Here is a 24,143-nt window from a genome sequence, read left to right on the forward strand (position 1 = left end):
CACCATCCGCCGGGCAGGTTCCTGAGGCAGGTGATGGAAACCCAGGTGGAGAGCCCTCGCCTGAAGAATCAAAGCTGCAGATGAAGGCAGGCCTCAGTCCTTTGCTTCCTTCCAAGGTCACGGGCTCTGGGCTCTCCTTCCTTCCTGGAGGGTCTCTGGGGCTCAGCGGGGCTTGGGAGGCTAAGCCTGGCAGGGACCCATGGTTTGGGCCTCCACGTGGCTAGTGTTACACACAGCTGCACACAGGCATGTGCGCGCGCGCGCGCACACACACACACACACACACACTTCCTCCTCAAACCCCCTTCCCCTGGGTGGGGGTCTGCACATCCATTGCACCACCTTCCTCGGTGGGGGGGCCCTTCAGCTACACTGCAAGGAGTTTCAGGCAGAGAACTCGGACAGATCTGGGTTTGAGATGCATGCCTTTCCAAGTCTGCAGGCATTTCTTGGGGCCCTGGAGCAGGAGGCCAAGCCCCCGCCGATTATAGGTGGGTCACAGACGCTTGGTGTGAGTCCTGAGTGGTTGTGCAGCTTCAGGGCACCTGTCCTCCACGGAGCGGGAGTGGGGGCACAGGCTTTCTGGATCCTTCTACAGGTTCTCCCTGAGTGCCGGGCCCTGTCCTGGATCCTGAGGACCTAGAGGAAGATCTACTGGAACCCCAGCCTCTAGGGCTCCTGCTCTGCTGGGAGAGACAGACCCCAGGCCCACAGTGCCCCTGAGCTGTTCTCAGACACATGTGCCAAGCTTGGGCGGAGGCTTACATCTGCTCCTGTGTGGGGCGAGAGTGTGCCCAAGGCCAGGAGGGCACGGTCTCAGAGACGCCCCCAAGGGAGGAGGTGCCCACGAGGTGGAGGCCAACTCAGGCCAGGGGAGGTCGACAGAGGCTGGAGCCCGCACTCATCTCTCGCTCCCTGAGCACCTGCTGGGGTGCAGGGGGTCTTGGCTGCCCTGCAAGGGCTCGGGGGTGGGAGGCAGGGCGTGCATGTAGCAGGCCGGGGCCTCTCATGGGGGCAAAGGGGACCTCGCTCTTCGCAGTGACTGGGATGTGTTTCTGCTTCCTCCACCAGTCGGGGGTTCTCCGAAGGCATTCATTCATTCACTCATTCATTCACTCACTCCCTAGATTGCTCAGTCATTCCTCCAGATGGCAGGGTGGGGGGGGAGTGGGGAGGGTCCCTGCTGGGATAACGATGCCCCTTCTCTCTGAAGGTCCCTTGGCACAAGAAGCCAAAGTGCCCGGCATCCGCTGTGGCTTGGAGGTCAGTGAAACTCTTACTGTGTCCCCAGTAGAAACTCTAACAGAGCCCTGACCTGCAGGAACAGGAAGCACAAGCCCCTGGTGGTCACTGAGCAAGGTGGTAAATGTGACCATTCCTGCTTCCACCCTGCACTTCTTGGACTCATATATTCTACCCAGCGGGGACAGAGAAATGTCACTGACTGAGGTGTGCACTGAATCCTGGGGACATCACCCCGTCCTGGCTAGGAACTGCCTTGAGCGGTCCTTCACTCTGCCTTGGACAGGCCATCCCGTCATACCATCAGGCCGGCAGCCCCTGGGTGGTGTGGCCCATGATCTGACAGTGGACTCTGCTATGGTCATAGGCTCAGGCCAGCACCCCACTTCCTACAAAGTGGGCCTGTGGTCTGATGTGATGGTCCACAGGCCTCACGCCAAGGGACTTTACATTCTGTGAGCTCACAGTTGGTGATGCTGACTGAGGCCCTGTGGAAAGAAAAGGTAAACCACACCTCTTATACGATTTCTTGATTCATCATTGCCTCTTCCAGTATGGAAGAAATCCAAGGTGGTTAACTTGCTTCTAAGAGGCTGGTGGGTTTCCTTTAGGAATGAGGCTCTACTAGGGTCTCAGCATGGGGCCCTGTTGCTGGAAGGTTGGCCATTCAGCCATGGCACAAGCTAGACCAGCCTTGGAAAGTGGGAACCCAGGCACCTGGGCTGCTTTAACCTCTGTCACGATGGCTATTACATTCCCATGCCCACTGTTCCAGTGCGGGGGTGGCCATTCCAAGGCTGGCTGCGGTCAGAAGGCTAAGTCTCTCTCTTTGTTGTTGCTATTCAGTGGCTAAGTCATGTCTGACTCTTTGCGACCCCATGGATTGCAGCTCCCAGGCTTCCCTGTCCTTCACTATCTCCCGGAGTTTGCTCAAACTCATGTCCATTGTGTCAATGATGCCATCCAACCATCTCATCCTCTGTCATCCCCTTCTCCTCTTGCCTTCAATCTTTCCTGGCATCAGGATCTTTCCTAATGAGTCAGCTCTTCACATCAGGTGGTCAAAGTATTGGAGCTTCTGCATCAGTCCTTCTAATGAATATTCAGAGTTGATTTCCTTTAGGATTGATTGGTTTGACCCCTTTGCAGTCCAAGGGACTCTCCATAGTCTTATCCAGCACCACAATTCGAAAGCACCAATTCTTTGGCACTCAGCTTTCTTTATGGTCCAACTCTCACATCCATACATCACTGCTGGAAAATACACAGCTTTGACTATACAGACAGACCTTTGTCAGCAAAGTGATGTCTCTGCGTTTTAATAAGCTGTCTAGGTTTGTTTTAGCTTTCTTCCTAATGAGCAAGCGTCTTTTAATTTCATGGCTACAGTCACCGTTTGTGGTGATTTTGGAGTCCAAGAAAATAAAATCTGTCACTGTTTCCAGTTTTCCCCCATCTTCTTGCCATGAATTGATACTGGATGCCATGATCTTAGTTTTTTGAATGTTGAATTTTAAGCCAGCCTTTTCACTCTCCTCTTTCGCCCTCATCAAGAAGCTCTTTAGTTCCTCTTCACTTTCTGCCATTAGAGTGGTATCATCTGCATATCTGAGGTTGTTGGTATTTCTCCCGGCAATCTGGATTCCAGCCTGTGGGTCATCCACCCCAGCGTTCTGCCTGATGTCCTCTGCGTAGAAGTTAACTAAGCGAGGGGACATACAGCCTTGACGCGCTCCTTTCCCAATTTGGAACCAGTCCGTTGTTCCGTGTCCGGTTCTAACTGTTGCTTCCTGACCTGCACACAGGTTTCTCACTCTTAGTATCTAGTTTTTCAGGGATATTCCTGGACTGGGTGTTTTCTAGTGGATATTTTTTTAAGTCATGAAAACCTTATTTATTTATTTGGCTGTGCTGGGTCTTAGTTGTGGCATGCGAGATGTCTAGTTGTAGCATGAGAACGCTTAGTTGCAGCCTGAGGGATCTAGTTCCCTGACCAGGGATTGGACCCAGGCCTCCTGCATTGCGAGTGTGGAGTCTTAGCCATTGGACCACCAGAGAAGTTCCTCTAGTGGGTATTAACGTATAATACCTGATGTTTTCTCCACATGTGTACACTCCGTCCACGCACTTCCACCCCAGAAGCCCTGATCTTCTATTTCTACTCCCAGGCCTCTGGCCAGGTGACAGAGCGACTTGTCACTGCCCACGAATCCAGCTATACTCTAGCTTTGGGCTGCTTCTCCTTCCACACAGAGTGGACGACTGCCCCGAGTCTTGCAGCTTTATTTGGGAGATTCTCCCTGTCTATTATTTTCAAGGCCATTGCAAGTGGTTTGGAACAGCCAACGTCCGTTTTCAGTTTGCACCCACTTCCTGAACCATCACTGTACCCACCGTACACTATTCCCATCCATGAGCCAGGCTCAGACTGTCCCTCATCAGTTGTTCATAAAAATTTCATGTGATTATAAGTGTGAGCTGAAGGAGAGGAAGCTGCAGGATCTAGTCCTTAACTAAACTGTGCTTAAGCTGAGATGTGCCCACTCAGGGGTTTTGTGTTGAAATACTGCTGGGCTTTCCCATTCTACTGTTTTCCTCCATTTCTGTGCATTGTTCACTTAAGAAGGCTTTCTTACCTCTCCTTGCTATTCTCTGGAACGATGCATTCAGTTGGGCATATCTTTCCCTTTCCCCTTTGCCTTTCACTTTTCTTTTCTCAGTTATCTGGAAGGCAAATATGGGGAAAAAGTGGAAACAGTGACAGATTTTTTGGGATGGGGGCTCCAAATCACTGTGGATGGTGACTGAAGCCATGAAATTAAAAGACACTTGCTTCTTGGAATAAAAGCTATGACAAACCTAGATAGCATATTAAAAAGCAAAGACATTACTTTGCCAGCCAAGATCTGTACAGTCAAAAATATGTTTTTTTCAGTAGTCATGTACAGATGTGAGAGTTGGACCATAAAAGAGTCTGAGGGCAGAATTGATGCTTTGGGACCATGGTGCTGGAGAAGACTCTTGAAAGTCCATTGGACTGCAGGGGTATCAAACCAGTCAGTCCTAAAGGAAATCAGTCCTGAATATTCATTGGAAGGACTGATGCTGAAGCTGAAGCTCCTGTACTTAGGCCACCTGATATGAAGAGATGATTGGATGGCATCATCGACTCAATGGACATGAGTTTGAAGAAACTCTGGGAGATAGTGAAGGACAGGGAAGCCTGGCGTGCTGCAGTCCATGGGGTCACACAGAGTTGGAGGTGACTTAGCAACAGAATAACAGCAGCAACTGCTGGACTTAACTGATCTTATGTCTTGGTAGGTCTGATAGAACCCATTTCATGATAGCAAATTCTGACCACATGGTCACTTGATTTCCCATGGTTGAGCACTATCTCTAGGAAGGTCCACACCATGAGCTGTTTATTGAAAGATATATAATTCTCCATTGTAGATGCCATGGGCTTGACCCAGAAATGGAAGCATTTGATTTGAGATTTTCCCATTGGGGTTTGCTATAAAATCTTGGTGTCTTTTCCTGCTGCTGATAACCTCTAAGATCATAACATATGACATATCATATGGTCCAGGGGGCAAGGATGCTTGCTCTGCAGCCTGAACCTGTTGCAGAGCCCCTTCCTGCTTCCAGGTCCCTCTCAGAGTTAGCATTCTCTTGGGCCACCAGGTATGGGTGAATAGTGTCATTGTTCAGTCACTAAGTCGTGTCTAACTCTTTGCAACCCCATGGACTGCAGCACATCAGGCTACCCTGTCCTTCACCATCTCCTGGAGTTTACTCAAATTCATGTCCATCAAGTCGGTGATGCCATCCAACCATCTCATCCTCTGTTGCCCCCTTCTCCTCCTGCCCTCAGTCTTTCCCAGCATCAGGGTCTTTTCCAATGAGTTGGCTCTTCTCACCAAATGGCCAAAGTACTGGAGCTTCAGCTTCAGCATCAGTTCTTCCAGTGAATACTCAGGGTTAATTTCATTTAGGATTGACTGGTGTGATCTCCCTGCAGTCCAAGGGATTCTCAAGATTTTTAGAGTGAATCCAGGCAGTTATTCCCAGGTGTGGAACGTGCTGCCTCTAGAACTCAGAGGGGCCGTCCATGCTTTGTGTCCCCTTCCTCACGGAGTGGGTAGAGGAGGGTGCAAGAGGCGATTCTTTGTCCTTGGCTTTTGAACAGATCCTGAGAGCACTGCCCTAGATCACTGGATCCCTAATATTTACTGATCCAGCAGGCATGTGAATCTTCACATGGTTTCTCTCTCACCCTCTGGAAACAAGGCCTCCCATGTGTCCATACAGCTTGTGTTGCGTGGTATCCTCGTGGCAGTGGGCTAATGTGATGTCTGCAGGGTGTCCAGTCGGGAATATATGTGTCAGGGATGAGAGAGATAGTAGCCCTAGTGCAAGACTAAATGTGTGCTGTTGTCCTTTCCAAGTCCATGGAAACTGTTTGGTACCCTCATTTCTTATGGGGATGAAAAGATCACAATGACCCTATACCTTGTACCCGAGGCCACATTCATCAGTGCTAACAAAGACCACATCTGCTACAGGGGTTGTGGCTGGGGCAGCTACTGGTTTGAGTTAGTAGTAATCTGCCACCACCATCCAAGATCCTTCAGGTTTTTGGGGGGCTGACAGACAGATTAAATGGCAATATGATGGGGACTGCCACTCTGTGTCATTTACTTCTTGAAAGGTGGCATTCATTTGCGCCATTCTCCGGTGTGAGATTTTGTTTTTGGTTTACTCTCTCGGTCCAAGTGGGAGAAGGCAGTTTCAGATAAGGCCAAGGTAGGGGTGGTACCAGCTACCAAATAGGTCTGTCTGAATTGTTCATTCCAGCACCAGGGAACTGACCACTGGACCACAGACCTGGGGACTCACAGGAAGCCTCACCAGGGTCAGGACTCCGTCGCCCCCATCGGTCTCATTCTAACAGGGTCATTTGGTCTCTGGTATCATCATCAACTCGAATGCTGTGTCCAACAGCCTTCGGCATGTCTGGGCGTCCTCCTTTCTCAGTCTAAAGATGTCCAAGTTACTCAAATCAGTAGCCTCACCCTCATGTGCAGAAGGACTGGGGCGTTACTCCCGTGTACACTTGCTGTGGCCCAGGGTCCTTCCTCCTGAAGAAGTGTCCACCGGATTCCTGGTCTGAAAACTAGCTCCAGAAGGAAAGCAGGAAGGGAGCTGTGATTTTTTATTGGGGCAGCTACCGTCAGTATCCTAATCAGTCATTCTTGATTTCTTTTCATTGTGCAGATTGCAGTTTGCCCTCCATGGCTGCCCAGCTATTCTGCCCCATGCTCTAATAACCAGGTTAAACCATTTCCAGAGCCCCCTGGCTGCCACTGTGATCCTGTTGCTCATTAGACTGGTTATTTTTGTTGTTTAGTCACCAAGTCATGTCTGACTCTCTGCAACCCCATAGACTATAGCCCGCCAGCTATAACCCACTGGAGTGGGTTGCCATTTCCTTCTCCAGGAGATCTTCCCGACCCAGGGATTGAACCTGAGTCTCCTACATTGCAGGCGGGTTCTCTACCACTGATCTGCCTGAGAATCTCCATTACAGTGGTTCTTCTGTCTAGTCTCCTACAGCTCCACATTGCCCCCTGGCCTCTCCCATGTCAGCACCTTGTAACCCCCTTGCAGTCAGGGAGCCTGGTTCTGCAAGGTTAGTCCCGTCTGTCACTAGCCCGGAGTCTGGAGGACAAACATCTCTGAGCTTCTCAGTGGTGTTCGAACTTTCCTTACATTCCTTCCTGCTTTGGTGAACGGTGTACTTTCCAGGTCTCTGGATTCATTGTCAACCTGAATCCTGTGTCCAAAAGCCTTCCACACGTCTGGGTGGCACTTTATGGAGTCTATTCCTTTTGTACTGGTTTTACCACTCTCAGAGCCTTGGGCCTCCTCCTGGACCTTCCCCATCTGACCAGCAGGCAAGGGGACCGCGGGAATAGGACAGGTGGGACTTTGCTGTGGAGGGGTCAGTCTCACATCGCACTGGGCAGAACTCAGCGTCGGGAGAGGGGAATGATTTCATAACTACCCAGCTGGTCCCTGCCACCCACCTCCAAGGTATCCAGGGCAAAAGAAGTGAGCTCGCCCCCAGTGGGCTGAACTAAGGGGCCTCACAGTCGGGCCCCTCAGGACACCCTGCCAGCCTTCCTTGAGAACCTGCTTGCTTGAGGGCTCGGGATCCAGAAGGGCCCCAGCCTAGCGGGGAGGTTGACTCCTGAGTAGGGGATGGTCACCCTGGTGCGTGGCCGAGCCCCTGCCAGAACAGTCTGAAGGGGCAGTAAAGCCTTCTAGGGGAGGGGTGGACGGGGAGCATGCCCGGATGGGCATTCTGGCAGCTTAGGCAAAGGTTCGGGGAACTGCGGCAACGCTGAGTGGCCGGGAGGCTGGGGAGGGGGCCTGTGGGGAGGGCTGGGAGCACTCCGTGGAGGATCCAGAGGGGACACACCCCGGTTCCCTGGCGCCCGCCTCCCTTTCGCCGCCCTGTGCCTTGAGCGCATCAGAGTCAACTTTCCAAAACAAACCCGGGCTGTGTCACGGCGGGATCGAAGCCCTGCCTGGCTCCCACCCCTCCAGAGCCTACTCTCCTTCACTGGCACAGACTCCCCACCCGGGCTGAGTCCGCCCAGCGTGGTTCCTGGGCCCACCCCTCCACAGGACTCTCAGTGGCTCTGGCCCTCTGTTGTGGCTCAGCTTGTGGGGCCCTTCTGCTCCCTACTCAAGGCCTTTGCTCCTCTGTTCTCAGCCCCCAGGATGCTCATCCCCCATTGGTTTTCTGGTTAATTCCTACTTGGCCCTCAGGAGCCACCTCCTCCAGGAAGCCTTCTCTGATTCCCTCCCCAGCACAGTGCCTGGCCCATCTGGTCATCCTGAAAGATGGTTGCCATCGTTGGCCAGGACCATCTCCTGCTCCAGGTGGAGGCTCTGCAAGCATGGCCAGGGGCCACGCTGGACTCCTCTCCGGGGCCCCAGCCTGCAGCCTGCAGCCCAAAGCTGAGCAGCCCACAGGCTGAATGAGAAGAAAGCGAGGAGATGACGCCCTTAAGCTCTGCAAAGACATTTTCCCAAGCAGCTGGCAAGGCCCCCACCCACTCTGGGGGATTTTCCAATCTGCTCCAAGAAGGCCCAGCTCTGAGCATACTGGGATCATTCCGGGACACGGCGAGGCCCACTTCGCTAGCCCTGGCCACAGGCAGAGCGTGTCTGAAGGTCCTTTCTCCGGCTTTTCCTTTTCCCCCCTTTTCCCTCCTGCTTTTCCTGGCAGCAGGGCAATTGGAGATGAGGCAAGATGAGCCTCCCAGAGCCCTTCTCTCCTTGGCAGCCTCTGGCCCCTTCCCAGACCTCATCCCAGCACAGGCAGCATCCTTGTGTGGCATAGAGGCGAGCCCAACCTGTGTGACTCTCAGCGCCAGGGACCTGCAGAGACGATGCTGGCAAGGCGGGGGGGGGCACGACTGAATCTCGGAGGGTGGGTGCCAGGGAACCTGGGCTGCCTGCCCTGCTCCCCTCCATTTCGTGTTCCTGGGCCTGTGTGTCAGGGCCGGGGGTTGCTGGGAGCTGGCTGTTGGCAGTTGGGGTGCTCCCACTGGTCCAGAGTGGAGGGAGGGGCTACGGGTGGCCAGGAGCAGGGAGTGGGCAGAGGCAGAGGGAAGAAGGGACCTGGTCAGCTGTGCCAATGTGATGGGCGTCTCCTGGGATTTCCAGAGACTGAGCGGAAACTCTTTGCAGAGGGGCTTGTTCCTCGCTCTGTCTGGCACCGCCTGGGACCTTCTGGGAGTTGTTTTGCTCGTGGTAATTGGTGAGAAGTTTGTTTCTAAAAGTCTGCCCAGAACCCCAAAGTGGAAGCAGGCACAGGGCCATGGTGAGTGGAGAATGTTCTTTTCAAACACATTTTTATAAGAATGTGTTCAGGTCTGCTCTTTGGACTTTGAGAGTTTAGAATTTGGAGTTAATTTAAACAGGGCGGGGTGGGGGCTCACCTTTGCCCCCTGAGGCCCCGGAGGACAGAGGGGGTGTCCCTGGCCCTGGAGAACCGGCTGTCCTGGGGCAAATGACCTCATGCTAATCACAGGAGGCGCTTTCTTATCTGTGCAGGGGAGCCGACCCCTCGGGGTGTCACTGGCTGGGGTGGGCCCTGCTGCTGAGAGTAAGCGGGGACCCCGCCTGGCCTCCTCTGTGATCAGAATCCAGTGCCCTTTGCCAAGTGCTCAGCCCGGGTAGAAAGGCGGGAGTCTGCCCATCCCAATCCCAGCTCTGACTCTGAACTCAGCTGGTTTCTGCTCTTCACAGACAGCCGCCACCCAGCCAGACTCCCCGACTTTCACGGAGTAGGCTGGTAACTGCAGAGAGAGAGAAATGAGACCCCACACCCCCTTTGCAACAGGGTACAACCTGGGAAGAGAAGTCCCCAGGAAAGTGGCTTTCTGAACCTGAGGCAGCAGGGCAAGCCATCAGCTCCTGCCCTGCTGGGTGACGGCACTGAGTCTCTTGCCCTACTGGGCCTCAGTTTCCCCATCTGTCAAATGGGGGGAGAGTGTCACAAGGGATGTCCTTCTGAGTTCCATCCTACTTAAAATATTGTCCTGTGATGCCCCCTGCGTTGGTTGCCCACCTGTGAAAGGAGGCAATTTGGGAAGTGTGACGCTTGATTGGCAGGTCCCGGTAGCTTGGAGAAACCAAATGTAAAAAATGGTGAAAAATAGGAGAGATGGTGTGTTTCCAGCCTTTGCCTGGGGAATGAGGGCTGCCTCTGTGCCAAGTTGTTTACCCCCGGATGGGCAGGGCTCAGCCACTGTCTAGAGCATCCTTTTTCGGTAGGTCCTCAAAGCTGGATGTCACCCGGGATAGGACTGGCACACACACAAGGTCTTTCTCTGCCCGTGTTTGGCAAGGAAGCTATGAAGCTCGTGGTGTGTAATATATTCCAGAGTCCCGTCAGAGTGAGGCGGGCTGGGCACAGGCAGCAGGCTGTCCTGAGGGATCACAGCCCGCCCCGATCTTAATGAACAGTCATGATGCCCACTCTCCTGCATCTGGCACTTGTTTGGTTAGCCCAGTGCCGACTGTCTCCTACGGGCTCTGGATCATTTCCTCCATTCTCACTCTTGGCTTAAGACAGAGCATCGTCCCCATTCGAGAAGGTGGAAACCTGAGCTCAGAGAGGCTCCGTAACTTACCTGAGGTCACTCCACCTGTGAGAGGTGAAGCCCCAGGGTCACTGGACTCACAGGACTGCCCTTGTGTCCTGTCCTCCACGCCAGTTTAAAAACAATGGTAGGCCCAGTGGATTCCGAGACTGTGTTAGAGGTGTGTGGATGGAGTTTTACATACTGTGTATTACAAACAAGTTACGCCATCAAACCTGTGGTTTCAGTGAGAATATTGCCTAGGAGAAAATCAAGGTTTAAGAAGCGAGATTATTTAGGATCGAATTTAAGAATGATTGTTGTTGTTCAGTTGCTCAGTTGTGTCCAACTCTTTGCAAACCCATGAGTGCAGCACACCAGGCTTCCCCGTCCTTCACCATCTCCCCGAGTTTGCTCAAACTCATGTCCATTGAGTCAGTGATGCCATCCAACCATCCCATCCTCTGTCATCTGCTTCTCTTCCTGCCCTCAATCTTTCCCAGCATCAGGGTCTCTTCCAATGAGTTGGCTCTTTGCATCAGGTGGCCAAAGTATTGGAGCTTCAGCTTCAGCATCAGTCCTTCCAATGAAGATTCAGGGTTGATTTCCTTTAGGATGGACTGGTTGGATCTCCTTGCAGTACAAGGGACTCTCAAGAGTCTTCTCCCACAACAAAGTTCGAAAGCATCAGCTCTTCTGTGCTCAGCCTTCTTTCTGGTCCAACTCTCACGTTCATGCATGACTGCTGGAAAAGAAGTACAAATTTGGTCTAGACTGCAGCATGGCAAAAAATCAGGGACTTGGGATAAAACCTAGTGCTGTGTAAGTCACACAGTCAGCCCGCCTCCCTCCGACTCTCTGACCCTCCGGCTCCACCTGCAGCCCGAGTGCCTTGATACTCCCTCTCACATCCCTCTCCCTGGGACGGCAACCTCGGGCCAGCTCCCCACACCCCATTCTGTCTCAGAAATGCCTGTAAAGAATGACCCCCACCATATCCCCCTCTCTTGAACCCTCTGCACTCTGAACTCTGCTTCCTGCCCCCACTGCCTTCGTGGTCCAGTGGCCTCCTTTGGAACGGCCGTTGGCGGCCCTGATGCGGGTGGTTCCTTTCTCTCAGGACTTCTGGACCCCACGCTCCTGTGGCTTCCCCCCTTTTCTCTGGATACTTGCCCCCAGGCTCCTCTGAGGATCCGTGCTTCCACCCACCTTGAAATATTGTTCCTTAGACCCCGTTGGATGCCCTCCTTCCTCCCTGCTTAGCTGGTTCATTCACTCCCTCCCTTGCCTTTAATACCAACCATGAGCTGATAACCCCACTGCTTGCATCTCCATGTCGTCTCCTGAAATCCCGACCCACCTGCTGGGCGTCTCCCCTTGGACTGCTCACAGGCTCCTCCCACTCGACTGCCTGAACTAAACCCTGGACCACTCCCACCCCCCTGCCCGAGCTGGCTCTTCCACCCAGTCTCACGGGCAGATGAATATTGGGGCTCCACGTGTCTGGGCTCCTCCCACCTCGGGAATGTGTCTGGGATCTAACCTCTTCTCTCTCCTCTCCACTACCCTCCTACTCTAAGCATGGTCCTCTCGCATACTTCAGGGACCAACGTGCCCACTTCAATTCGCTTGGATAGTAACAGCCAGCAGAAGCTTTTGAAAGACACAACTCGAGTCAAATCACCCCCTGCTTAGAGTCATCTCCTCCACTTTCATCCTGTCCCCTTGGGATACAATCCAGACTCCTCAGCATCTACAAGGCTCCCACAGAAACAGCTGCAGCAAGGAACCTCTGTGGCCAGAAGCTAGTTCCAGAGGGTGGGAGCCAGTCCCCTTTTTAGCTGCTGCCAAAGCAGACTCGTTTGGGTGCTCACGGCCGCTCCTCAGTGTCAGCAGCCCAGGCTCCTTCCACCTTGTGGCTCTGCTGGTCTCGTGGGTCTAAGGCGACTGTTCGAGGTCCTGCTGTTCTATGGGGCAGGGGAGGAAGGGAGGGAGAGAATAACTGGGAAGTCGGATGCAGTCCTGCTCATGTCCATGGACCAGGCCGCATCATGTGGCCATGTCTGGCTGCCAGGGAGGCTGGGAAATATTGTGCTTGGCTGGGTGGTCATGTGCCCAGCCAACTCTTCTCTTACGACAGAGGAAGGGGAGAAAGAAGTGGGAGGACAGCTGAAATTCCTTCTCAGGAAAGGATGGTTTGCCCCTATTCTGAGGAACCTCTCCGAGTCTCGGTGCCCGTCTATAAAATGGGTGGGGGGGCTGCGGGGATGCACTGAGATGGTAAACAGTGAATGAGTGCTCTGAACCCCATCAGGGTGTTTCTCCAATGTTGTCTTTCTCCTTCCATTCCTGCCCCCGTCGCCTGGGATTTGGCATCCGTGGCTCGTGAATCTTGGGTACTGTGACTGAATCGGCGCTTAGTAGGGCCAGACACAAACAGCTTTGCAGCATCTGTCTTGCTGCTTTGTCTGTGCCGAGGTTTTGGCACAGGCGGGGTGGGGGGGAGGGTTTGGGGGCCTCAGGAGACGAGGCTGGCAGGGCAGGCGCAGTTGGTGCGTGGCAAACCGAACCTGTCAATTCCAGAAGCTTTTGGCACATTGTGGAAGCACTAGATGACTTTGAGAAGTGTCTGTGTGTTTTTTCCCCAAGTGCAGTTATTTTTGCTGCTGTGAAATGTTCTGAAATCTGACAGTTTTGTTTTGAGTCTTAGCCCGATGGGAAGATGGAAAGGAACACTGCCTCCCAGTTCTGTGGCACTCACTTCTCGGGGTCTCCTGAGGACACCCGGATCCTGGCAGAAGTGGCCAAGGAGAAGCCAGGCAACCAAGATCTCCTGGGGATGGGCGCACAGTGGGTCAGGCGCACAGTGGGTCATGACCAGGAGCTCTCAGACCCACTCAGGGCAGGAGACCCAAGGGCTGACTCGGCCAATGTTAAAGCACCTACTGTGGGTCAGGCCCTCCCCTACCAAACATTTGTTGAGCACCTACTGTGTTCACATGTCAGCTGTAGACTGTGCACCTACTGTGTGCCAGGCCCTCACCCACCAGGCATTTCCTGAGCCCCCACCATTGGTGTGGGGGCATGAGAGGGCTCTTGGTGGAGGAGTGGGTGGGGGGGGATGAATGGGGATGATGCTAAAGGATGTAGACCCCAGAAGAGAGAGAGATGACTCAGATGCAGACCCTGGTCATCTGAAACCCACGGGGGTCCTGCCAGGCTGCAGGGAGGATGGGAGGGGGTCTGAGCGCACCAGGGGACTGGGCGTATCCTGGTCTCATTGCTGCTCCCATCACCTGTCTGGCTCCACCTCCTCTTCCCAAGGTCACGGGGCTCCAGGGCTGGGCCAGACACCTCTGCTCTTCCCGCCCGCCCGCCCTCTAGCTGATCTCAGATGCATCTTCACAGACGGCATCCTCACTGCCATGGATGCCCCGTGCTTCTCCACGCTGGGTGGACTTCTTCAAGCCCCTCTTGTTGGGTCCAGCCACCTGTGGGCACCTCCAGCCCTCTCTCCCTGCGTGTGGTCGTCATGAGCTTGTCGCGTGCCCCCTAACTGCCCCGGCTCTGTTTTGTGCCCATCACAGCAATGGCCCCGCTGCCCCTGGACCAGCAGCATCTCAGCTGCCTTCTGACTTGGGAGTCCCAGCATCCCAGCACATGGATTATAATGCAGTCAGTGACTTCCCTGAGCACCGGCTGAATGCCAGGCATGGAGCCAAGGGCTTTACCTGCACCAGAATCCCAACAACAGCCCTGGGTGGCAGCAACCACTGTGATCTCCGTCTTCACAGATGACAAAACCGAGACCCAGATGAATAGATTCCCGGACGACGCACAGTGCATCCAGTATTTCCCGAAAAAGCCAGTCGTTGACTTAACCCCGGGTGATAGCTGGGGGAATGGGAATTGAGCTGTAAAAACAGTGATTTCGTACACGTGTACAAATGGTTTTATGTTTACAAAGTACTTTTCTACATTGCTATGGAGACTGAGGATGTAGCCTTTCCCTCTGAGAGGTAGACCTAGAAGTAACTGACAATCACACTACAGTGTATTTCTGGTTAAAAAGGCAAACAAAAACACGGCAAGCTTCCCCCCTCCCTCCCCGGCCTTCACTTTGGGACCTTCATGGAGTGACACTGTTGCTCCGTTAGTTACAGGACTGGTAGCTGTAACAAAGACGCCAGCGTCACAGTGAGCAAAATAAGGATCTTTCCTTTTCTTCCTTTCAATATAAGCTATGCAGGGCCGATACCGTGACTTCCTGGCTCCTGGGGCACAGGCTCCTTCTACCCCAATTCTGCCACCTTCAAGTATCTTTCACCTTGTAGCTCAGGAAGGCCGTGCCTACAACCAACCACACGATGCAGCCAGAGAAAGAGGGGGCAGAGAGCAGAGTGCATGGCCCTTTCCTTAAGGAGCTGCACATGCTGCTTCTGCTTGCATCCCATTCGCTGCAAGTTGCTCACATGGCCTCATCTAGCTGCAAAGGAGGCGGGAAACATTGTCTCAGGGGGCAGCTCTGTTGCTAGCTCAAACTTAAAGGGCTCTGTTTTTAAGGAACAAGGTGGCAAATGGACATTGGGGAACAATTAACAGGCTCGGCCACGGTCCACCCCTTTGGGCCCCCTGATTTCCATGCAGGACCTCCCTTCCAGCCCCTGGACACATTCAGCCCCTTCTCTTGAGATCAGTCCTGAAGTCCTGCCCAGGCATTGCATCTGGCCATGTCCAGGGTCCAAAGGGAATGTGCAGACCTCTTATCATGACCAGATGCAAAGGCTCATGGACAGGGAAACTATTAATGAAAAAGACAGTGGTTTATAGCCCTCCTTAGGTGATGATGGGGCAAGAACAGCAGAACTGCTGTAAATCTTGCCTTTGGAACATGGACAACACAGCTGCTGCTGTCCAGGATGATGACTGAATCTGGTTGGGCAGGTGTCACCACCACTCTGCTGCAGCTGACCCCTTTGGTCACCAAGCTGACCCCTTTGGTCACCCAGCCTCTGCTTCTTGGAGGAATGCATTGTCCACCGTCTCCTGCTGTCCTTGCTGGGTCCTCTGAGAACACTCTCCTTTCCCACCCCCATCTCCAAATCCACCCTAGTAGTGGGCATAGCTGACTACGCCCTTCCTGGTGGCCACCAAAGCTCCACAGCGTATTTCTGGCTGTGTCTACATTTCAGGAGTGTCTAGGGATCTCTTTAGGGGGGGATGTCAAAAAGTAACAAGCTTTGGGAAGCTGAGCTATGGTTTATTTGGCAACACAATTCCCTCCAAAACTTAGTAGGTCTATTTGCATCTGGTTATTCCATATTGCATGTAACCCTAATTAAGATCTTGTCCAGGTCTTGCTTTTTACTCTGATGAAGCTGCTCTTTTGTTTCCAGGCCTCTGTTATCAGTTCATTTCACAGCAGCTACTTTGATGTTATCCGACCCACAGGCTTGAGTGGGGAGAGAGAACCACATTCAGACCGTGGCCCCCAGGACAGCTTCCCTTGTCCGTTTGAGAACTCTTTATGGGAGGAGCTGGGAAGGGATCGGGTCATCTCTTTCTCCACCAGGACTGCACCTCAAAATCCATTTTCATAATTTCCTGTATTACTTCCTAAAGACAGCCAACACACCTGCACTGAGTCTCAAGCCAGTTTGATATTCTCAGGGGCTATCATGATGTATTCAATCTTCCAGACATCACAGGGAGCATTTTTATGACAGGCTTTGGGCAGCACTAGGGTCAATAGCTTTCCAGTTTGCAAAGTCTGAATCCTAGACTCTGGAGGCCAGACCTTGGAAGTCTGGGTTTGTTGTAGCAATGCCCCAGCCCCGCTATGTTTGTGTAGCCAAATCTGCTAATAGTCAACGTATTGGCTTGACTGCTAGAACAAGTATCTAACCCCGAGCCCCCCAAAGTGGCTTAAACATGATGGGAGTTTATTTTTTTCTTATGTTACAGTCCAAATTGTTCAGGATGTCATGGTGACACCAGAACCTCAGGAGCCTAGACACGTGTAGCCTGCTGCTCTACTGGCCTCAAAAGAAACTTTGAGTTCACAGTCTAAGATGGCTGCTGCAGCTCCATCCATCCCATCTGCATTCTGGCCAGGGCCGAGCAGAGAAGAGGAAGAAGACAGCATGCCCTGCCCCTTCCTCTCAAGTCCAGGGCCTAGAATGTGCACATGTCAGCCTACTCATATCCCATGGCGAAGAGGGATCTGAGGCTCAGGACACGGGGTTGCCCGTGTGCCTGAGTGTTTGTGTGTGCATGTGTGTTTGTGTGTGCATGTGTATGCATGAGCTATCGTATTGCCCAGGTCTCTCTACTCCTTCATCCAGTGCTCTTTCTTTAAGCAGCGACACTGGAAAGAAGCGGGCCTGGGAGAGAAATGAGATCCTTTGTTCCCACTGCGAAATGCCTGTGCTTGGAATTGGGAACCCGGGGAACAGAATGAATGGCTTGTGCATTGTGGTCATGTACTCTCAAGGCCCAGGGTGCCCGCTGGCTGGGCAGCCGTGAGCCAGCCGGCTTGCGGGTGAGCGGTGCCTACTGCAGTCCTGGCAGGGCCCCTGAGCCCCACCTTCCCGCCCGTCTTACTCTGATGTTGCCGGCTGTGTGCGTCTCAGGTGTCTCACCTGTTGTTCAGTCGCTCAGTCCTGTCCGACCCTTGGCAACCCCACGAACTGCAGCATGCCAGGCCTCCCTGTCCTTCACTGTCCGTAATGTTATCCAAACATTTTCATCTGTAACATGGGGTAATGTCTTTGTCCTGTTACTTCCCACGTTGTTTTGGGACCTCAGACGGGAGACTGGAGGCAAACAGGCCATCAGCTGGAAAGTTGAGAGTGGCTGAACAGGGGACCCCAAAGGGACTCTGCAGATGAGATGGAACTCAGGCTCTTGATGTGGGAAAATGGTTGTGGATCACCCAGAGGTGGGTAATGCAACCTGGAGGGTCCTTAGGGAAAGCGGGAGATGGTGGGATCAGAGAAAAGAGGATGTGATGATGGAAGCAGAGGCCATAGTGATGCAGTTGGAAGGCAGAGGGAAGGGCCACGAGCCCAGGCGTTGGAGGGTGAGGAGATTTCCCCTCCGAGCCTGCAGGAAGAACCCCCCGGGTCACGCCTTGATTTTAGCCGAGTGAGACCATTTGGGCTCCTTCTCCTCCATAAGCACGTGGGTTTGTGTGGTTTTCGGCTGCCGAGTTGGTGACATCTTGTTACAGCAGCAACAGGAGTCAGATATGTGAGGGCATGGGGTTTTGGGACCCTGTGGGATTGCAGCTGGCAGGATGGGAACGAGTGGGTGGAAGGAGACTTGAAAGGTCCAGAAGGAGCAGGCAGGCTCTTTGCTGGATGGTGAGCAGCCTCTGGGACCAGCGTGTGGGGGGCTGGGAGGGGCTCCCGGGGAGGCCAGCCTGGAAGGCCCTGAACCCGCCCCCCACCTCCCATCGAGGGGGCTGTACTTAATATGGAGGAAGAGAGACCCACGAGAGTGGTATGGGGGCCCGTGGAGATGCCTCCGGGCCAGGAAATGACTGGCGTGTCAGAAGGCAACCGGAAACTCGGCTTCATGTATCCGGAGTGCTTGCGGTCGCGGTGTTGTGCAAAGTTCTGTAAGCCGGTGCGTCTCAAGAAGTACCCGGGTGTGCAGGGCCGCGGAACGAATCTTCGATCAGCAAGCCCAGAGCCCCCAAAGCACAAGGAAACCAGAGGCAAAGACCCGGAGCTTTTTATTGAGAGTGCTTTCAGAGACACTCTACACAATCCAGAGTCCAGCGACCTCTGGTTCTCTGGGGAGGGGCTGTCGAAGTGCAAAAATGCTTTACAAGCGGAGCCCAGGAGGGTCCCTGAGAATTGGAAGCGGGGCTCAGCCCAGACGCACAATGAAAAGAAATGTGTGACCGTGAAAGAGACACATTCAAAATCGCATGTTTTTCGTCTTCAGCATTCACGGAAACATGCCCATTAGCGGGGGGTGGGCGGAGTAGGGGTGGGGGAGGCCCGGCGGAACGCGGCAAAGGGTTCCGGGGAACAGGATTTCTGCGCTCGGCGAAGACGCCACCCTGGAAAGCCACGTGTAGATGCGTGCGTCCAACCGCCCCACGGATGGTTTCAGATCCTGCAGGGAAGAGAGAAAAAAAAACATTCTGAACATTGCCAGAATGGTATTTGAGTAAACAGTGTGGACAGCTGCTCCTCGCTGTCAGAGCCAAAGAAATTCTGCTGTCGTCCAGGAGGAAAACGCGTTTGAAGAGGGACCCGTTAACTGGGGGCTGATCTGCCTGGCAGGATTGGCACCCCTGCCAGGGGCAGCCCAGGGGTCTCTGGACTCCACCTCGAGCACCCTCTTTTCAGCTGACTGTGGGTTCCCTGACTTGCGCATGCGTTATTTCCCCTTCCTAAGAAAGTGTTAATTGTGCGTGGGAGGGCAGGCGGCCCCCTCTGGGGGCTGCAGCCTGGCTTGACCCGCAGGTGGAGATGCGGGAGGTGATGGGAGAGCCCGGTGCCCCCCGAAGTGGCAGGTGGAGGCGGCAGGGAGGCCCGGGGAGGCCATGCCAGGGCCTGTCCGGCCCAAAGGTCAGAGCCACACAAAGGGTGCTGGAGTTGCCCTCTCCCCCTGGAATGACCGAGTGTGAGAGCGAGCCTCTGCTCCGGCAGAGCGCCTGGGGATTAATTAGTTTAATTGGTCCCTGCTTTAGGCTAAATAGTCAGTGTCAAAAGAGAAAAGTAAAAGATACTTTCCCATTTGGGAAGACAAAAACGGCCCCTGGCAATGGCGGAGGGTGGTAATAACAACAAAAAGCCTTTGCGGGAGTTGACTTGAATGGCCTGGGAAGGCGGCTGGACCCCAGCTCAGTCCTCCCTCGCATACCAAGCAGAGATGGGAGCCCTCTGGGAAAGGCCGGCCCAGGAACTTACTCTGGCCAAGGCGCCACCCCAGCCTTGGGCAGAAACATCTCGGGGGGCCCATTGAGCCTCGTTATCAGGGTTTCTACCCCACCCCTACCCCGGCCACAAACGCCTGCAACGCTCCCCAACCTCATTTGCAAGAGGAAACGGGGTCCCCAGAGGACTGGCTGGTCCTGGCTGTGTACGCTTGGGCCCGCGGACTCCAATTTTCGTGCAGTAATTGTTGGGCTGCGGAGCCTGGTGGGGAGAGAGGCTTGAACCGGGTCCATGGCTGTCGTTAAGATGCACAAGGACCTGTCCTCTGTCTTAGAGGGTGGAGGAGTGGGGGGCGGGTAGGGCCAGAGACCACAGCCCAAGGTTCGTCCAGCTCTGTGACCTTGGACAAGTCACTTGGTCCCTCTGGGCTCCTGTCCCATCCCTCAGATGTAGATCATACATGTGCACTGATGCAGCGCCCGTGTGCGTTGTTAGGATGGTGAGCACAGACGCCAAGGGCGTCTCTTGCGCAAGGACGGTTTGCAGTCCCAGGGGAGCTGGGACGAGTGAGGGAATCATGGCCAAGGCTGGAGGAGTGGTCCCAGGTGCATTATCCCGATTAAAGAAGGTTGAAAGAGTCGGACATGGCGGAGCACACGCGCACGCAAGCCAATAGGAGAGTCGGGAAGATCGTTTGGGGAACAAAACGTAATGACTTTAAAAATCACACCGGATCTTTTCTATTTATATTCTCTTACCCAAGCCGAGGTAGAAAATATTTATCTGTGCTGTTTTACAAGCAATGGCCTCTGGCCAGATGAGACGCCACTTTGGTCCACAGAGCTCAGAAGACAAAGGGAGGAAGGGAGCTCCATCGTGAGGGCTCATTGTGTCCAACTGCCCCGGAGAGACCAGGATGGCCGCTGTGTTTTGGTTTTGTTTTGTTTTACAGCTTAAAAAAAATTGTAAAACCTACTCTGTTGTTCTTGTTCAGTCGCTGAGTTGTGTCCAGCACTTTGTGACCCCATGGACTGTGGCTCGCCAGGCTTCCCTGCCCTTCAGTATCTCCCGGAGCTTGCTCAAATTCATGTCCATTGAGGCGGTGATGCCATCCAACCATCTCATCCTCTGTTGTCCCCTTCTCCTTTTGCCTTCAGTCTTTCCCAGCATCAGGGACTTTTCCAATGAGTTGGCTGTTTGCCTCAGGTGGCCAAAGTATTGGAGCTTCAGCTTCAGCATCAGTCCTTCCAATGTACATTCAGGGTTAGTTTCCTTTAGGATTGACTGGTTTGATCTCCTTGCTATCCAGAGGACTCTCAAGAGTCTTCTCCAGCACCAATGTTCGAAAGCATCAATTCTTTGGTGCTCAGCCTTCTTTATGGTCCAACTCTCATATCCGTACATGACTACTGGAAAAACCGTAGCTTTGACTATATGAACTTTTGTTGGCAAAGTGATGTCTTTGCCTCTTAATATGCTGTCTAGGTTTATCATAACTTCCCTTCCAAGGAGAGTGAAAAAGCTGGCTTAAAACTCAACATTAAAAAAAACTAAGATCATGGCATCCGGTCCCATCACTTCATGGCAAATAGAAGGGGAAAAAGTGGAAACAGTGACAGATTTTATTTTCTTGGGCTCTAAAATCACTGCGGATGGTGATTGCAGCCATGAAATTAAAACATGCTTGCTCCTTGCAAAATCTACATAGCATATTATTTACCATTTTAATAATCTTCAAGTGTATAGTCAAGTGGTGTTAAGTACATTCACGTCATTGTACAACCATCGCCACCATCCATTTCTAGAACTCTTTGATCTTTCCCAACTGATGCTCTGTCCCCATTAAACAATGCCCCCCCTGCTTCCCCCTGGCACCCACCCTAAATTCCTGTCTCTGTGAATTTGACTGCTCTAAGTACCTCATACATGTGGAATCAAACGCTCTTTGTCCTTTTTGTCTAACTTATTTCACTTAATGTTCTCAGTGTTTGGCCAAGTGATAGTATAAGTCAGATTTTCCTTCCTTTTTTTTTTTTTTGATTTATTTCTTCAATTATTTGGCTGCGTTGGGTCTTAGTTACAGCTTGTGAGCTTAGTAGTTTCGGTGCTCAGGTTTAGTTGCTCTGTGGCATGTGGGACACTACTTCCCCAACCAGGGATTGAACCTGAGCAAACCTGTGTCCCGTTTTGCAAGGTGGATCCTCAACCACTGGACCATTAGGGAAGTCCTTTCTTCCTTCTTAAGGCTAGAAAATATTCCAAGAGGGCTTCCCAGGTGGCACTAGTGGTAAAGAACCTCCTGCCAATACAGGAAACGTAAGGGATTTGGGTTTGATTCTGGGGTCAAGAAGATCCCCTGGAGGAGGGCATGGCAACCCACTCCAGTATTTTTGTCTGGCGATATTCCAGGAGGCCTTTGGTTTTATTCTGTGGTGTGACGGTGGTGGGGGGTATAAAGAGAGAAAGAGGGGTTGGCCCAGATCCAGTGGCCAGAAGGGAGGTGGGCGTGGGCTCTTCTGGGGGCGGGATGAAGTTGCTGAGGTTGACTCTCTGTGGGAGGATTGGGGGAGATTTCGTCATTTCAGTAGCTTAAACGGAATACCTTAGGGCCAGATCACAGGTGAGGCGCTGGGAACTACATGCAAAATTTCAGGAAGCGTCCTCGATATCAGTGACCTGGAGAAACCACATTTTACGCAGTATTTAATAAAATCGTAATCAAAAAATCTGATGAACAAAATACCAAAATTTAAAGTGAAGACAGGATTAGTCTGGTTCTGTCTCACTCGGGCTCTCATAAGGATTGTCCTAGCACTGATCTTGTCTTTATTTTAAATTTTGGTGTTTTGTTCATCATGGATTTTTTCCATTATTTTTTTGTCTAAGTTACGGTCAGATACACATAACATAAAACTCATCATTTGCAACCATATTTAGGTGTACAATTCAATGGTATTAAATACATTCAACTGCATGCATTCTCGGTTGCTTGGTCCTGATCGACTCTTTGCGACCCCATGGACTGTAGCCCACTAGGCTCCTCTGTCCATGGAATTTTCCAGGCAAGAATACTGGAATGGGTAGTCATTTCCTTCTCCAGGCAATCTTCCTGACTCAGGGATTGAAACTGCGTCTCCTATGTCTCCTGCATTGGCAGGCGGATTCTTTACCCTTGAGCCACTTGGGAAGCCCGTTAAATACATTCACGTTGCTGTGTAACCATCACCACATCCATCCCCAGAAATTTCTTATCTTCCCCCAACTGAAGCTCTGTCCCCATTAAACCCAAACTCCCGTTTCTCCTTCGCCCAGCTATTGGAAGCTACCCACTTCTACTACCTGTCTCTGTGGATTTGACTACTCTTGGGAACTCACAGAAGTAAAATCAGAACTATTTTTTCTTTTGTTATTGACATTTCACTCAGCATTTCCTCAGGGTTCATCTGTGTTGTATGAGTACCAGAATTGTCTTCCTTTTTAAGACTGAATAACATTTCATTGTATGGATAGACCACATCTTGTTTATCCATTCATAGGTTGATGAACTTTTGGGTTTATTTCCACCCTTCGGCTATTGTGAGTAGTGCTGCTATGAACGTTGTTGTGCAAATATTTTCTTGAGTCCCTGGCTTCAATTCTTTCAGAAGCAGAATTCCTGGATTATATAGTAATTCTATGTTTAGCTCTTTGAGGACATCCTCAACTGTTTTCCATGGTAGATGTATTGTTTCTCATTCCCACAAACAATGCACAAGGATTTCAGTTTCTCTACACCCTTTCCAACACTTGTCCTTTTCATTAACATAAGAAAACATTTAGCCATCCCGATGGGTGTGACGCGGTATCTCACTGTGGTTTTGATTTGCGTCTCCCCAGTGACTAATGATGCTGAACATCTTTTCATGTGCCTCTTGGCCATTTCTGTAACGTCCCTGGAGAAATGTCTATTCAAGTCCTTTGTCCATTTTTGAATTGGGCTGTTTATTTTATTGTTGTGATTGAGCTGTATCTGCATTACTTTTGACTTAAAAATTACTGCCTTAAATGTGACTCCTCTTCATTGCTGAGCTTTTTGGCGTTTCCTTGAATTCTGCATGAAGGGGGGGAGTTCCTCATTTGCCTCACCCTAGTTCCAGACCTGGTTCTCTGGGGGAGGAAAATTCCTGGAGGGGCGGGTGACAGGGTGGGGGAAGGACAGACGAGGGGGAGTGGGCTGGGGAGGGCCGGGTGGGAAGGGCAAAGGGGAGGGCTGAGGGAGGTCTGACCTTTGGTGTTCTCAAGGCTGCGGTGTAACAGCCCCTCTCCTCCAACAGGAGCCCTCCATGAGTGGTTGATCATCGCAAAGAAGGAGAAAGGGTTGAGTTTGCTGTATGCGCCAGTGCCTGGGAGAGGTAACGGAATAGCTGCAAATGTGGATGGAGAAGGACAGGTGACCAGGAGAAGTCAGTGCTCAGCCATGCCAGCCTCTTGGGGATGTGTGCCCAGCCACGTGGAGCCTACGGGGACGAAGACCCCAGAGACAATGCAGACCCAGCCTCCTCCCTTACTCGTTGAACTGCCAGGCAGTTGGGGCTGCAGAGAAGGCCCACTCACCAAGCTCAAACAGACTGCTTCCCTCTCCCAAAGGACAGGTGCCCTTCCTGCGTCCTGGGGAGCATGTGGTGTATCCATCACCAGTTGTGCATGTGTGGGCAGTCATGTCTGACTCTGTGGCACCCCGTGGCAAGAAGCCCGCCAGGCTCCTCTGTCCATGGGATTCTCCAGGCAAGAATATGGGAGTGGGTTGCCATCATCTCCTCCAGGGGATCTTCCCGACTCAGGGATGGAATCCGCCTCTCCCATG

The 24,143-nt window shown here is 52.5% G+C and overlaps 1 long non-coding RNA gene across 1 annotated transcript in view; it reads right to left on the reverse strand.

The window, feature by feature from the left end:
• Window positions 1–18,126: 18,126 nt before the first annotated feature.
• The window catches only part of LOC145530602 (uncharacterized), a 37,068-nt gene continuing 31,051 nt past the window's right edge, over window positions 18,127–24,143 (reverse strand). Inside the window, exons 4-5 of the long non-coding RNA XR_014071929.1 lie at window positions 23,566–23,703; window positions 18,127–18,533 (exon numbers count right to left, since the gene is read on the reverse strand). This is a non-coding gene — a long non-coding RNA (uncharacterized LOC145530602). The remainder of the gene's footprint in view (window positions 18,534–23,565; window positions 23,704–24,143) is intronic.

Source organism: Giraffa tippelskirchi, chromosome 12 (assembly GCF_054371585.1).
Source record: "Giraffa tippelskirchi isolate mGirTip1 chromosome 12, T2T-mGirTip1v1.2.pri, whole genome shotgun sequence".
Taxonomy (NCBI): Eukaryota; Metazoa; Chordata; class Mammalia; order Artiodactyla; family Giraffidae; genus Giraffa; species Giraffa tippelskirchi.